Here is a 12,962-nt window from a genome sequence, read left to right as displayed (position 1 = left end):
CTGCTTCTAAACAATTGACTGGCTTGTTGTCCTGAGGCAAAAACCAGGTGCTGTTGCCATATTAAGTATTATTTATGACTATTGTAGAAATTTTGTCATTGGCATGATGTTAGGAGAAAACAAAACTTCAACATCAAACTTCTTAAAAAGGAATTGTTACTTGAAACTCCGGAACACAGCAGGAAAAAAAACGAGAATATGTTATTATGATCCTCCCTCCATACTTCAAGACTAAATAATGGACAGAAACACAATATAATTTGTATATTGATCACATAATACTTTTGAACAAGTCAGATCACTTTTCAATGTGAAATGGAATGCTATTGATAACTTTGACACTGCTATAGGCATACTGGAAATTTATCATTCTGGGTCCATACATTCTTTGAGGATAATTTAATCAGTATGGGTGCTGGAAGTGGGATCATGTGCATCACCAGTTGTGGTGGATAAATTGCCACCTACAGTCTAAATGCAGCTGACAATCAAAGGCAAAGAGTAGCATGGATGTGTTTCTTAAAGCTAAGCATCCTCTTGGTTTATCCATCCTCCAACTTCAAGTTACATGTCAAACTGTGCAGCATTTGTATTTTTTAATTTAACCTTTATATGTATGTATACATGTGTACACGTGTATATATGTGCAACATTTTAATGCTGTATGGAGACCACAGAAGGTGTTCGACTTCTTAGAATTCGACATAGACTATGGTAAGCTGCCTGATCTGGATGGTAGTACTGAACCTGAGTCCTTTAAAAGAGCCTTCTCTCCGGTCCTTAATGCATCATTTCAATGAAACTAAAATTTATTTTCCAAGCTCCTGTCTGTAAGCACATCATAGCTTCAGTAATAGTGTCAGACTTGGTTCTACCCTTGGCCCCATGAGATAGATCCTAAATTAGACTGCCTTTCCCTCAGTATTTTCCCCATCTTTGTCGCTGCAGTTCTTCTAGAAAGTACCAGAGGTCTAGGGGGTGAGAGACTCTCAGGACTCAGTGAAGGTGACCTTAACCCAAATGCCCAACACTGGAGAGAAGGAACTTGAAGAGTCCACCTCTAGTAGACAGACAGGACTTCAAGTGGGGGTGGGGACAGGGTTACCAACCCACAGTTAAAATATCTGACCTAGAATTGTTCTTGTCAAGAAGAACTGCAGCTGCCTGAAAAATTCATGATGTCCTAGGTGTTAGTAGCTGAATAGTATTCCATTGTATAAATGTGCCATATTTGCTGTATCCATTCTTTGGTTGAGAGACATCTGGGTTGCTTCCAGCTTCTTGTTATTATAAATAAGCCTGCTGTGAATATAGTGGAGCATGTGTCCTTATGGTATAGTAGAGCTTTTGTGTATATACCCAAAAGTGGTATAGCTGGGCCTTCAGGTAGAACTATTCCCAATTTCCTGAGAAACCTCCAGATTGATTTTTAGAGTGGTTTTACCAGCTTGCTATCCCACCAGCAATGGAAGCACATTCCTCTTTCTCCACATCCTCGCCAGCATGTGCTATCACTTGAGTTTTTGATTGGCGTAAGTTTTTGATGGCATTTGATTTCCATGTTCCTGATGACTAATGCTTCTTTAAGTGCTTCTCAGCCATTCGAGATTGCTCTGATGAGAATTCTCTGTTTATCTCTGTACCCCATTTTTAATTGGATTATTTGTTTTTTTTTTTGGAGTCTAACTTCTTGAGTTCTTCATAGATTTTGGATATTAGCTTTCTATCTGATACAGGGTTAATGTATCAGATATTTTCCCAAGCTGTAGGTTGCCATTTTGTCCTATTGATAGTGTCCTTTGCCTTACAGAAGCTTTGCAGTTTCATGAGGTCCTCTTTGTGTATGAACAATTCTAATAGGGTTATGGTTGTTCTCCATGGATTTTTCCAACTAAGATCAGAAGTCCTGTTAGAAAATAATCTTGAAGAGCTGTGTTTGCTTTCTAGAGATCTTCAGACAGCTTAACTATCCCTGGAAAAAAATTCTCAAAAAGAACTGCTATCACTTTTTGCTAGCTCATCTCATGCAAACTAAAATCTCAGGTTTTTAATTACACATCAATTAAGTTGCTTATTCCAGGTTCCCACTTGACCATCCCAGGCATCCCAGGAATCAGCATTCTATGACATTAGCCTCTTATGACAAAGACAGCAAAAGAAAGCATAGACAATAAGATAATTGGGTGGGACCCTGCCCTGGAATCACCATTCTGACTATGCCTGGAACTAAATTTGTTCTGTCCCAGGCTGACCTTGAACATAGGAACTTCATGATGGTCTGCTTTGCTATTTGCCTGTCTTTCTATCTTTCTGACAAGCTAGCTCACAGCATAGCTGCCTCTGTTCCTTTAGATCTGTAACTCCTTTTACAATTCATAGTTCATTCTTGTATTTTTGATTTGTTGTGAAATTATATATTTTCAAACTCATGTTTTTAGAGTTCTTTTTCCACAGCCTTATGGGCTGTCCTGAAGGTAACAGAGTTTATCATTTTGCTCAGATATTAGTCATACCTTTGTCTTCCGAATCATGCCATCTCTGGTTATCATGGAGTCATTAATATTAACTAGGAGGACATTCCTCTGAAGAATGTAAAAACATGTACATTGTTATGCAAGCAAGTCTATTCCCACAGTGGCCATCCATACTCATGGTGGCCCATGCCTGCTGGCCCTGCCCCAGGGGCAGGAACCATGTCATTCTGTCCCTACCAAGGCCATGATGAACTTGGCATATTGGCGTCCAAGATTTAATCAAAACAGCAACAAAGGTGCTACATTTTACAAAATACTTTCATGGTGCTCTATATTTTATATATTTAAAAAAGATACTCTCTGGCTGGAGATATGGCTCGGCAGTTAAGAGCACTGTCTGCTCTTCTAGAGGTCCTGATTTCAATTCCCAGCAACCACACGGTGGCTCACAACCATCTGTAATGGAATCTGATACGCACTTCTGGTGGGTCTGAAGACAGCATTAGTGTACTTATATACATAAAATAAATATTTTTTTAAAAAAGAGTCTTTAAAAACTCTCAAATGGATGTTCAGTAAATATTTTAGATGATACTGTTATAATGTATTAAAAGTGATGCAAACGCTTGGTTGAATTTCTACTTCAATAAGTCATTACCCCTCACATCTAAATTAAAAGTTTAATAGGTTGGTTTATTTGCTTGAATCATCTTTGCATGAAAGATCTAGAAAAGGAAGTTATTTAGACTTTCTATGACCTTGTGGAATGGCAGCTCAGTAGCAGTGACTAGGAGACTGTGAACCATATTCCAAAATTGCTGCAAAATCACAGTACTGAACACCAACAACTGTCTACTGCCCTGTAAATGTTATGTTTCATACACCATATATGTCATAGCTCAGTCTAGACACATTAAAGTTGATAGCCTACCATTAATAAACACATTCATTCTTTTGTGATACCTTGCAAAAAAATCTTTTTACTGATTGTCTTATTTAACTTGCCCAGTGGGAAGTACAGTGGTGTGTGTGTGTGTGTGTGTGTGTGTGTGTGTGTGTGTGTGTATGGTGTAAAAGACAGAGGGTGAGAGTGAAAGGAGATATTTATTATATAAACTGGAGTGGCTAGAAACCAGCAATGAGTGGCCTCAAATGCATAGACATTTGCCTATGTCTGCTCTCAAGAACTAGGATTAAAGGCCTTGGACACTGTGTCTGACAAAGGTTTTTTTATTTTTAATTATGTATACCCTGGTGAATGGGGATGTGTGTACGTGCATGAATACATGCAGGTGTCTAAAAAATGTCAGATTCCCTAGAGCTGGGAAGTTGTGAGCCACAGTTGTAGGTACTGGAAACTGAACTCATGTCTCCTTCAAGACCAGTGCACATTCTTTATCACTGAGTCAGCCCCAGGATATTCTGTGCCAAAATCTGGCTTCAGCATATCAACTCCTCTGTGTGCCTTCATTTATAGAGGCGTTAAGAACTTAACATTTATTCTTACATATATAGTTCCAATTAACCATTTTCAAGGATGATTAATATAGAAATTTCAGCAAAGTGGCAGGTTATAAAATCAACTCAAGCAAATCAGTGGCCCTCCTATACTCAAAGGATAAGCAGGCTGAGAAAAAAATTATGGAAATGACCCCTTTCACAATAGCCACAAACAGTATAAAATATCTTGGGGTGACTCTTACCAAACATGTGAAAGATCTGTATGACAAGAACTTCAAGACTCTGAAAAAGGAAATGGAAGAAGACCTCAAAAAATGGGAAAACCTCCCATGCTCATGGATCGGCAGGATCAATATAGTTAAAATGGCCATTTTGCCAAAAGCAATATACAGATTCAATGCAATACCCAACAAAATCCCAACTCAATTCTTCACAGAGTTAGAAAGAGCAATTATCAAATTCATCTGGAATAACAAAAAACCCAGGATAGCTAAAACTATTCTCAGCAACAAAAGAAAATCTGGGGGAATCAGTATCCCTGACCTCAAGCAATACTACAGAGCAATAGTGTTAAAAACTGCATGGTATTGGTACAGTGACAGGCAGGCAGATCAATGGAACAGGATTGAAGATCCAGAAATGAACCCACACACCTATGGCCACTTGATCTTCGACAAAGGGGCTGAAAACATACAATGGAAAAAAGATAGCCTTTTCAACAAATGGTGCTGGTTCAACTGGAAGTCAGCATGCAGAAGAATGCGAATTGATCCATCCTTGTCTCCTTGTACTAAGCTCAACTCCAAATGGATCAAGGACCTCCACATAAAGCCAGACACTCTGAAGTTAATAGAAAAGAAACTGGGGAAGACCCTTGAGGACATCGGTACAGGGAGAAAGTTTCTGAACAGAACACCAGTAGCATATTCTCTAAGATCAAGAATTGACAAACGGAACCTCATAAAATTACAACGTTTCTGTAAGGCAAAGGACACCATCAAAAGGACAGATCGGCAACCAACAAATTGGGAAAAGATCTTCACCAATCCTACATCAGATAGAGGGCTAATATCCAATATATATAAAGAACTCAAGAAGTTAGACTCCAGAAAACCAAACAACCCTATTAAAAAATGGGGTACAGAGTTAAACAAAGAATTCTCACCTGAAGAATTTCGGATGGCAGAGAAGCATCTTAAAAAATGCTCAACTTCATTAGTCATTAGGGAAATGCAAATCAAAACAACCCTGAGATTTCACCTTACACCAGTCAGAATGGCTAAGATTAAAAACTCAGGAGACAGCAGGTGTTGGCAAGGATGTGAAGAAAGAGGAACACTCCTCCACTGCTGGTGGGGTTGCGAATTGGTACAACCACTCTGGAAATCAGTCTGGCGGTTCCTCCAAAAACTGGGCACCTCACTTCCAGAAGATCCTGCTATACCACTCCTGGGCATATACCCAAAAGATTCCCCAGCATGTAATAAAGATACATGTTCTACTATGTTCATAGCAGCCCTATTTATAATTGCCAGAAGTTGGAAAGAACCCAGGTATCCCTCAACAGGAGAGTGGATGCAAAAAATGTGGTATATCTACACAATGGAGTACTATTCAGCCATTAGAAACAATGAATTCATGAAATTCTTAGGCAAATGGATGGAGCTGGAGAACATCATACTAAGTGAGGCAACCCAGACTCAAAAGATGAATCATGGTATGCACTCACTAATAAATGGATATTAACCTAGAAAACTGGAATACCCAAAACATAATCCACACATCAAATGAGGTACAAGAAGAACGGAGGAGTGTCCCCTTGTTCTGGAAAGACTCAGTCAAGCAGTATAGAACAAAATCAGAACAGGGAAGTGGGAAGGGTTGGGTGGGAAAACAGGGGGAGGGAAGGGGACTGATCGACTTTCGGGGAGTGGGGGTCCAGAAAAGGGGAAATCATTTGAAATGTAAATAAATATATCAATAAATTAAAAAAAAAGAAAAGTAAAAAAAAAAAAGAAAGAAATTTCTATTAGCTAACCATAAGAGATCTTCATTTGGTTTAGAAGTTACTTTTTGTATTTAATTTCATATATATATATATATATATATATATATATATATATATATATATATATATATATTCAAAATGTACATAAATGCACATACATAAGACTACACATAACACACAGTAATTTATTTATTGTGTCCATTTGCATACACATGCTTATGTATGTCACCATATATATGTCACTAAAGTGAGTGGAGCTCAGAGAACAAGCTGTGGGCAATTGTTCTTTCCTTCTTCCACATGGGTTCCTGTGAACAGAAATTAAAGCACTATTTTTCTAATATTATAAAGTGACATTTAGTTGTGCTGAGCTTTATAATTTTTTTAATTTTCAGTGTTAAGATTTGTAATTTTAATTTTTATGAAGATTGATATAGTTTATATATTAATTAAATATTATAAATAAATATTAACAGATATTTTCCTATAAGAGTTTTTCTCCAGTATTTTAATTTACTCTTAACCATTGTTTGAATAAAGTAAGACAAAAAAAATGCCAAAATTAGTTTTACCCATAAGGAATTTTCTTAGGATGTCTGAACAGAGAAAAATGCTAACTACATATGTCATGTATCCAAATATGTACAGGTCTGATATAGAAGAACTGAAGATGCTATCTAATAGCTACAGAGGTAAAGCTATGTTTATATATATTCTAATTACATTAAGAAGATTTTCTGCAGCTGAATTTGAAAATCATTTAAATATATACTTAAACTGCACATTGCAAAGAAGCTAGGTCAAAGTTTATTGGCTGAAAGTAATAAAATGCCTACAATATGAAAGGATGTCTAAAACAATCTCAGGAAAGGTATTCAATATTGAACGGTAGAATTTTATTTATTTACAAGATGGCTAATGTGCAAATATAAAGACATAAACTGGGCTGGAGAGATGGCTCAGCCATTAAAGGCTAGGCTTACAACCATAAAATATAAAGACATGAACCTGAATTTCCAACACCAATGTTACAACTTCTGTATGTCAACACTTGGGAACCATAGACAGGGATCACAGAAGGTGTTGATCACATGGCTGAAGTAATAATAGTATTAATGGTAAATAGTAATAATGGCGTTGATCACACTAGCTGAAGTAATGAGTCCCAATTTCAGCAAGAGACACTGTGAAAACATGAGTTAGAAAAGCAATTGAGGAAGGAAGGCATCCTGACATCAGCCTATGGCCTACATGTATGACAACTCACACATATTAAACACCCCCCCACACACACACACAGAGACAGAGACAGAGACAGAGATGGAGACAGAGAGACATAAAGGCATACAGAGACAGAGAGAATCATACAGGGAGACATACAGAGACAGAGAGAGAGAGAGACAATAATAGTCAAAACTTCTCTAGAATTTAAGGTCTCACACCATAGAGGATATATTTTAATGACTTTGATTAAATATTTACACAAATTGATTTATAGATATTCACACATCTGGTCCATACTACTCACAAACATTTTTTATCTAGGTAGTATCACCTTTATGAGTTATTGGAGTTTCATTTGAAGTCATAAACTAAATAAGACAAATTAAGGTAAGTTTTACATTTAGTTAAATAGCCAAGTATTGTAGCTTTCCTTGAACTTCATTTAATATTTATGGAAAGAATTTAAATATTTAACAACTTGATACCTTTTCTAATACCAATGATTAACAAAGATTTGTGTTCATGTCAAATTAATCTTCATGTTTCCTAAAATAGCATCCATTATTTCTATTTTATTTTTCTAAACTAAGTTGCTGAAAGCTTAGTAGAATGTCTTATATGTTAGAAAGATGGTGAAAGAAATTGTTTTCTTCGCTTTGTACAACAAATATATCCACAGATAATTTTCTAATACAAAACACCACACCAAGCTGAGGGCACAAAGGGACCAGAGAAATAAATGGTCAGTGGTGAAAAACACATACTGCGTGCCCTTGCAGAGAACCAGAATTTGGCTACGAAGACCCACTCAGTTGGCTGATGGCTGCTTGTAACTCCAGCGCAAATAAGCTGAGGGCTCAAAATAAGATGAAAGAAGAAAGTTCATGTCTTAAGATACTTGACATAGAATGTTTGTCCTCAAATCATATGTATATTTAGTGATAGTGAGTGTGTGTGTGTGTGTATTCAAGTGACAGCCAAGACAATGGCAAGTGAAAATAAAAGCAAGTAGTCACCTATTTTTTTATGTTTGCCACACAGACAGGAAGACACTCTATTCCTTATCCAGGAGCAACAATCCAAGACAGACTCCAGCATCTAGTGTGATGCCCTGTTCAGTTTGCTCAGGATCTATGCAGCTCCACTGTGCTCCTGACACACATATATTCATCTACATCTTGTGCTTCATACTTGAAGCAATATGTATCACTTTACTAAAATTTCACCCAAAGATATCAAATTTCTCACTTATTGCTAGAAACCATAAGAGTTATTTAACTATTTATTTTCATTTCATCAAGGTAGAATCCAATTACGTTGAATGAAATAATGAATACACTTTGATTGGACAATTATAGATATTATTACAAGTGGTAAGAATGTGTCCCATGTTACAAACCTAGTTTCAGGAAAAATATTGTTTACTCTTGATGTATACCTTATGCAATTATGAAAAAGAACTTAGCTGTATAAAATATACATTTTAAAAACTCTTGACTTGATTGAACTTTTATTTTAATGTTCATATAATTAAACTGTAATTAGATATAATTTAATTTTAATACCTCATTAAATTTCCCAGAGACATATCATTTTTGCCCTATTTAAAAGAAACTATTATAATTAATTCAGAATAGCATTAAAGATAACTTCATACAGGCCCTGGATATAGATATGGTGCAGCTTTTGTGTAGCATGTGGGAAGATCTAAACTTGATTCACAGTACTGCCAGTGGAAAACAAATAGCGTCATACAGATAATGAAAATGAACAAAGTTCAATTATTTTATTAGCCTTTTTATGAAGAGCAATCCCGACAAAATTCTATGTGGTCCAATGTAGTCTCAGTCCAGACTATCCATGACTGAAGTTTTGGTTGGGATATCTATTTTGTTATGTATTAAAGGAACTGTTATAATATCAAATTTTTATTTTTATTTTTAAAAATAATACACTTTATATGTCCTAACATACACTATGGGGTTAACTGTTTTGTGTGCACTTGAGAAATAGTTTATCTCGAGATGGACATTGAGAGAATGAGAAGGAGGAAGAGAAAATGGAGAAACCATTGGTGAGGCTGGGGAGATGCCTCGGTGGGTACAGGCGTCTACCACCAAGGCTGAGGAGCTGAGCTACACCTTAAGAACCCACAGTGGTTGGCGGATGTTGACCGCCAGCGGCCACATACGAACCGGGTTACCTGGAAGAGAATTCTGAGGTTAACGGGAAGGGGGCGAAAGAGAAATGAGTCAAGAGGACAGTTGCCCATAGAGACCGACTTTACTATCATTAAGCCAATATTTATAATCTTAGGAAAAACCACCCTGCCCCCCAAATGGCTGAGAGTTCATTAGATCTTCTTCTCGGCCGGTTGTCTGCTTTCAGTCGCAGTTTTCTGTTGGTCTCCGGGTGGAGCTGTGCTGAGGTGAAATCAGCTGTATTGTTCCCAAGGAACTAGGGCAGGGGATAATACCAGGGAAGGGTGGAGGCTGTAGGCCAGGAATTCCCCAGCCTCACCAATGGTTTCTCCATGTTGAACAATCCTATCTGCTGGGGCCAGAAAGATAGACACCTCAGCTGTTCTTCCAGAGGACTCCAGTTCAGTTCTTAGTATTCTCATCAGGTAGCTCGCAACTGCCTGCAACCCCAACTCCAAGAGACCCTAAGTCTCAGAATCATGTAAACAACACACACGCACACACACACACACACTTTAAAATGTCTTTTAATATCTAATCGCTAAGTTAATATATAGCTAAAGATGACCTTGATATTCAGATCTGCAAGCCTCCACCTCACAAATGATGGGATTACTGGTATAGAACACCACTTAATGTATGAAGTGCTGGGGATTGAACCCAGGGCCCTTATTCAATATAGGCAAGAACTCCACCAACAGAGCTCCCCCAGTCCCCCATGTGTGCGTGTGTATGTGTGTGTGTGTGTGTGTTCCTCTCAATCTCTCTGCCTCTGTCTGTTTCTCTTTCTATCTCACTCCTAGTTCTCTCCTAGTATTTCTCATCCATGGCTGATTATGTCTCCAAATCCTGTCCCTGCTTCCCAGACCCCTCTGCTCGACCAGATGCACCTACATTCTCTGGCCTCAGGATCCCACCCCGTGAGGCCCAGAGCATGGTGGCACTGACTGGGCCTGGACAGCCCTTCAGATTTTCTTTGCCTCTTTTTCAAGCTAAGTAACCATGTGGTGGCAGACGAGGTCCCCCATATGTGACTTCTTAAGGACAGCCTCACACTGGTTATACCAGTACAATTGCGCCCCTGTTGTACATACAGCCAGCCTGTCCAAGGATATGACAGTGGTGCTTATGACACCACTACTGCTAAATTCACCACAACACAGGCCTCTTACACAGATTAGTCTGCTTATGGTACCCAGTCTGCTTACCTAGCCTATGGCCACCAGCTAGCAGCCAGCAGCCATCACATCTACAAGACCTAGGATGGTAGCAAGCCTGCTGAGACTAGTCAACCTCAGTCCAGCATAGGGGGTTATAACCAACCCAGCCTAGGCTATGGACAGAGTAACTACAATTAACCCCAGGTACCTGGGAGCTACCTAGTGCAGCCAGTCACTGTGGCACCTCCATCTTACCCTCCTACCAGCTTCTCCTCTCTGCAGCCGACTAGTTCCTATGAGAGCAGAACAGCTGTGGGTAACCAAGCAGCTATGAACAGCAGAGTAGCTATGGTCAGCAAAGCAGCTATAGGCAGCAGCCTCCCACTAGCTACCCCCCTCAGACTGGATCCTACAGCCAGGCTCCAAGTCAATATAACCACAGAGCAGTAGCTATGGGCAGCAGAGTTCATTTTAACAGGACCACCCCACTAGCACGGGTGTTTATAGGCAGGAGTCTGGAGGATTTTCTCGACCAGGAGAGAACCAGAGCTTGAGTGGCCCTGATAACCAGGCAGGGGAAGAGGAGCATTTGATCACGGAGACATGAGCAGAGGTGGTCAGGGAGGAACACATGGTGGTATAGGTGCTGGAGAGCAAGGTGGCTTCAATAAGTCTAGGGGACACATGAATGAAGGACCAGACCTTGATCTAGGCCTTCACATAGACCTTAATGAAGACTCTGACAACAGTGCAATATATATGCAAGAATTACATGGCAAGGTGACCCTGGATGATCTGGTCTCCTGCTCTAAGCAGTGTTGGGCTGTCAAGATGAACAAGCGAACTGGACAGCCCATGATCCATAACTACCATAGGAGACAGAAAAGCCTAAAGGTGATGCCACGGTGTTCTATGAAGATCCACCAACTGCCAAGACTGCCGGTGGAATGGTTTGATCGGAAAGATTTTCAAAGACGCAAGCTTAAAGTTTCTCTTCCTGAAAGAAGCCTCGTGAGGGCAGAGGGATACCACCACCACTTCATGGAGGTCCTGAGGGCCCAGGAGGTCCTGGAGGACCCATGGGTTGCATGGGAAGCCATGGAGGAGGCAGAGGAGGCTTCCCTCCAAGAGGCCCCCAAGACTCCAGAGGGAAACCCTCTGGAAGAGGAAACGTCCAGCACCTAGCGGGAGACTGGCAATGTCCCAGACTGGGCTGTGGACACCAGAACTTTGCTTGGAAAACAGAATGCAAGCAGTGTAAGACCCCTAAGCCCGAGGGTTTCCTCCTGCCACTCTTTCCACCACTGGGTGGTGATCGTGGCCAAGGTGGTCCTGATGGCATTTGAGGAGGAAAAGGTGGACTCATGGGCCGTGGCGGTCCTGGAGGAATGTTCAGAGGGGGCAGAGGTGGAGATAGCAGAAGTTTCTAAGGTGGCCGTGTCATGGACCGAGGTGGCTTTGATGGGGAAATAGGAGGTGGTCCTGGGGGCTTCCCGGACCTTTAGTGGAACAGATGGGAGGAAGAAGAGGCAGATGCGGAGGACCTGGGAGAATGGATAAAGGCAATCACTATCAGGAACACAGAGACCGGCCCTACCAGAGACCTGCAGAGCTTCATTGACAACCAGATTTATTTTTTAAACCAGAAAGTGTTTTAAATTTATAATTCCATATTGATGATGTTGGCAACATTATGATTATTCCTTCTCTGAAGTATAGTATTTTCACCATTTGTGAAGAAACATTAAAACAAGTTAAATAGAAAAAAAAAAGTTTATCTCAGTTTGGATACAGTTCACAAATACATAGACATCCTTAATAAGGCTACTTTCTGTAAATGTAATTTAGCACTTTTTCCAATGATGTATAATGCATTAAGTTAATTAACGTGTGTTTATTAAGTCTTAATAATGTCTAGTTGTGGAAGACCTCAATATTTTAGTAAAGTAATTTCTTATCTGTGTGGGTGGAAGAATTCCTTCACATTGTAGGATGTTTCAAGTCTCTGAGTTTATATACCAAATGTGTTCAAGTGTCTCTACCCAGTTGTGACTATTTGTATCTCGAGCTGTAAAATAACCACTGAGGGATAGGTTTTCCCTAGTGGAGAAACATTGGGTGTCTTAGTCAGGGTTTCTTTTCTTGCACAAAGCAAGTTGGGGAGGAAAGGGCTTATTCAGCTTACAATTCCATATTGCTGTTCATCACCAAAGGAAGTCAGGACTGGAACTCACACAGGGTAGGAACTTGGAGGCAGGAGTGGATAAAGAAGCCATGGAGGGATGCTGCTTACTGGCTTGCTCAGCTTGATTTCCTACAGAATCCAGACTACCAGCCCAGGATGGCACTACCCACAAGGATGGTCCCTTCCACCCTTGATCCCTAAGTGAGAAAATGCCTTACAGCTGGATCTCATGGAGGCATTTCCTCAAGG

At 39.7% G+C, this 12,962-nt stretch overlaps 1 pseudogene; it reads left to right on the top strand.

Annotated features, from left to right (window-relative positions):
• LOC127687916 (RNA-binding protein EWS-like) overlaps window positions 1-12,149 on the top strand; it is a 41,673-nt pseudogene extending 29,524 nt beyond the window's left edge.
• Window positions 12,150-12,962: the final 813 nt, after the last annotated feature.

Source organism: Apodemus sylvaticus, chromosome 6, assembly GCF_947179515.1.
Source record: "Apodemus sylvaticus chromosome 6, mApoSyl1.1, whole genome shotgun sequence".
Classification (NCBI taxonomy): Eukaryota; Metazoa; Chordata; class Mammalia; order Rodentia; family Muridae; genus Apodemus; species Apodemus sylvaticus.
This window is presented reverse-complemented; position numbering and strand designations above follow the sequence as displayed.